At 29.8% G+C, this 4,331-nt stretch overlaps 1 long non-coding RNA gene across 1 annotated transcript; it reads left to right on the forward strand.

Moving 5' to 3' along the window:
• The first annotated feature begins 243 nt into the window (after window positions 1–243).
• Window positions 244–3,656, forward strand: LOC145156584 (uncharacterized). The gene is made up of 3 exons (XR_013736810.1): window positions 244–514; window positions 2,847–3,133; window positions 3,400–3,656. It is a non-coding gene; the product is annotated as an uncharacterized LOC145156584 (long non-coding RNA).
• The last annotated feature ends 675 nt before the right edge of the window (window positions 3,657–4,331 follow it).

The following is a 4,331-nucleotide window of genomic DNA, read 5'->3' on the forward strand; positions in this document are numbered from 1 at the left end:
GTGTAACATAAGGTACCCTGACTTTAGCGATAGCCTCTTTTGTTATTTCTGTTTATATTCAGTAAAAATAAAAAAAACGGAACTTTTGATTGATATTTCCAGTAAATTGTCAGAATTCATAATAATTGGTGGGTCCTCATATTTGGGACCTTATGCAAAAATGACCTGTACACACTATACAGAATATGCAGCACTCAACACTCATAAAATCCCATTTATCAACTTTCAAGTGTATTTCCTTTTCACCCTTTTAATGCGGGATATACTTTAATTCTACTAATCTTTTTTCAGTCAAATCAATATCATACATTCTTCTGATTGCTTCACTACTTGACGCATGAAAACTCCATCAAATCATCTCATAATCTCCAATATGATCCAATCATCTTGCTGTGTGTCTGTGTGCAGATGGTGTCAGGCTGAGAGGCATATATAAAGAAAGATAGACAAAAGAATGTTGTTGAATCCGTGAAGTGGTCCTAAATATTCAATACCCTTCTGATAAACATTGCAGGTTCTCCCTCATCATTATTATTTTGAAAGCTGGTTGTCATTATTGGTTTCAACATTATTGTTTTCAATATCTACTGCATGTAATCAAGTTGTGAAATACCTTGTTGTTACAATCTAATGGTAATCTAGTTCGAAACTCACAACAAGGTAAGGGTAATTGATATCTGGCTCTTCCCTGGACTGCGATCCTAACTTTTGTGATTGGGTTATATATATATTATTACAACATTGAATAATGATCTAAATTTTAGATAAAGAGTTACGTTAAAATAGGATTTTAATTTTATAGAAGTCCACACATTCATATATTTATACATGTAGTAGAGAGCATGGACGATGATATAACAATAGTTTGTGTCACTTCATTATTCTTGTAAGATTTAAAAGTTGTGTACTTTTTAAATTAAGAAGTAAAACTAGTTCCTATATAAGTAGAGATTTAAAATATTAAATTCACAAAATATACTTTAACTTTTATATACATTTTACGTATATATGTAAGGTATTTAGTTATGAAGATTGGTTGAGTAGCTGAACTATTAGTTTGTTCTTCCAAGTCGGATCTAATATTAACTTAAATAGGGGTCTAATATTAAATAAGATGTCCTTGGCTTAGTGGAGAATAATCTGCTACCAATGGAGAATTTTCTCATCTGAAATTGAGGCCTGAGGATTTTAACTTAATGAAACTATGAATTTCATACACTTAAAGGGATGTGATCAATTTCCTAAATTTAGTTTTGAAATGTAGTTCGCTTTTCTATCATATCGTATTTGATCATCGATATTCAAACGTTGTTCTTTATTCTAGTTATGGTTCTGATCAAGTCGCACATACATTATAAGGGTATGCTTGCAAAACTAATTAAAACTGATACCCCGTAGCTGAAAACTTTAGCTTTTGTATTCAGAAAAGTAGCCATAACCTTTAAAATATATAAAATAACATAATATTTAAATGGTAAACACTAAAAGCTCTTTGAAATAACTTTTGGATGATAAGCTTTTTGTTAAAAAAATACTTTTAAGCTTTCTACCTACGGACGAAACATTTTCATTAAATCAATTTTTTTCTTAAAAGACAAAACAAAAAGTTCTTCAAAGCTCATTGGGCACGTACTCTAGTACATGTTCCTATGTTTAGGGCATTTGCTACGAATTATGTTATATAAAACACACTTTAAAAAATCACGCATTGTAATATATAGGAACGTAAAAAAGGAACGACAAAACAATGGATTTATAGTGGAAAAACCTGATATTTGGAAAAAACCTACTTTGAATGAACACTATATAAACCTCACTAGTTTGAAAGATTACAATGGCTTATCATAGTGTAAAAATCGGAATGAAAGGATGGTAAAAATTGTATCTTTATCGCATATATATATATATATATATATATATATATATATATATATATATATATATATATATATATATATATATATATGCCTGCGTTATTGTATTACAACTAATTATTATTTGTATGTAAAGATAAATATGTATAAATCATTTTAGTTATTTTGGAAAAATGATTTACCTATATTATTAATTAAAAGAAAAATAGAATAATGTCATTTAATTAAAAGAAGGTAATATTGTACATTTGCATTGCCTTAAAATTTGGTAACACAAATTTAAAAAAGCAAATTTTCAGATTTTAATGGATCTTTAATTATCTTAATTTTGTATTTTGATTTTTTTTAAATTAATTTAGTTTAAATAATTCTAACATAATTTTTAATCATATCCGATTTTATTCTGTTAAAATGACATTATTTTTATAATGATATTCTATGAAAATGCAAACCATAAACTAATAAAGAGTTTTAGTTTTCAAAGAATAACAAATTTTTAGATACAACTTAAATTTTTTCTATCACATCCTTGAAAAAATAAAAAACTTTATATTTTATTTTGTGATAATGAAACACTTACTAATAAGAAACAAATATAATATGTAGATTATTCTATTGGAATATACTATTACATATACTTTTATCATTCTATTATATATTATTCTACCAGAATATGACAATGAATAATGCATTTTTTTGGAAGATCGGTGACCATTGACGATTGTTCATCTCCGTCCCACACACATTCATCCAACCTTCAGGCCATTGATCATCATGTCCTTCACACATTCTATGAGAATAATTGTCATGAAATTGAATTATGTAAGAATAAAACTATTTGAGAATGCTTTTATACGACAACAATAAAACAAATTTTAGTAATTCTAAGAGAACTAATACCACATGTTAGAAGCAAGTAACACAAATAACGAACTCGGAAATTAATTTTGTGTTCTTCAAGTTCTCTTTCAGGAATTTCTACGAACACCTGGTGTGCAATATTCTCATAGAATTATTTTAGTGTTCTTCAAGAATTCTGAACTGCCATGAGTTGTTGGAATCACATAATTACTGTTGACGAGAAATATTTCCACGAAAAAAATCAAATAAGAAGATGAAAATACTTGCAAAATCAGAACATGAAAATACGAGAAATCTTACCATGTATCAACCTTTTTCGATCCGAGGAGAAAACTTTCAAGAGGTAGAGGGGAGGTGATTTAGAAGAATCAGAATCAGAGAGGTGATTGAGATAAAAGGTAGGTAAAATTTAATGTCAACAAGATAAAAAGCCAACTTTTTAAGCTTTCCCAGTCGACCCTCATCGAGCTTGGGCGTGGGACTACCCATAAGACAACGTAACACCAGCTTCTACTAGTCGGAGAAATCTAATGATCAAAATGTGTATTTTCAACAATTCAATATCATAAAACATATTATAGTTTGTTCATAAATAAGCGGAACTTAAATCTTAACAGCGAGAATTTGGGAGAAAGAAAGTAAATTAAAATTCTGACCTCCACAGGTAACATAAAGTCTGAATTGAAGTATTTGAAGCGGTGACAATAAGTGATAGTGCAGACAACATGAATCACTAACAACAGGCGATAGTGGTGGGAGTCGATAGGAAGAAAGAGATGGTGAAGGAGTGTGTAGATGATGATGAACGTGATGAAGATGTCCGGTGAAAGGGTCAATGGAATATTGGGTTTTAAAACTGCTATTCCTAAATTAAAGGGATATGAATTGATTTATATATTTACCATAATTAATTAAATGTAATATGACGTATTTACCCTTTTCAAATGATTGGCCTACATTGATTCAAGGTAAAGAGATATAAATCTTTGTTTACAAAAATTAAAATAAAAATATACTTATCAACGTGAAAGTTGTAATATACGTCAATACGAATGCGTTTATATAAAAAACGTCTGAAACCGAACTCGTATGTGAAAGTGACAATTTTTAAAAGATTTGGTGACTTTATAAAGTTCACGACACACTTCTCGGGATTCACGGCATGAGCACTTAATGCACATAAATCCACATCCCGAGGGTGCATAAAAGAAAGAAGAAGTCAAACTGACCACATGTCGCGACATGACCCATTAGAAATCGTGACGCGAATGGTGAGTTTTCAACCAATAAATAAAGGCTCAAGCCTCCCTCATTTCCTTTCCAATTCATCTCAATTCTTTGTCTCCTTCTTGAGATAACAGCTCCTCGTGATTTGTTTTCTTCTTTTGTATTATCGTTAGCGAAACGTTGGAAATTTTGAAAGGATCCCTAAGAGGAGGATCAAACGTCGAAGTTACGCTTTCCATTTTTCGAGTTATTCGTCAATCGAGTAATTTACATTTTTTCTTAAGTAGAACTCGATATAGAGTATACCTATTGTCATTATTATGAACCTGTGTATGAGATAATCATTAATCTCAGTTGTTATACTAATTG

The sequence above is a fragment of the Lactuca virosa genome, chromosome 2 (assembly GCF_052849685.1).
Source record: "Lactuca virosa cultivar CGN04683 chromosome 2, Lactuca_virosa_CGN04683_v6, whole genome shotgun sequence".
NCBI lineage: Eukaryota > Viridiplantae > Streptophyta > Magnoliopsida > Asterales > Asteraceae > Lactuca > Lactuca virosa.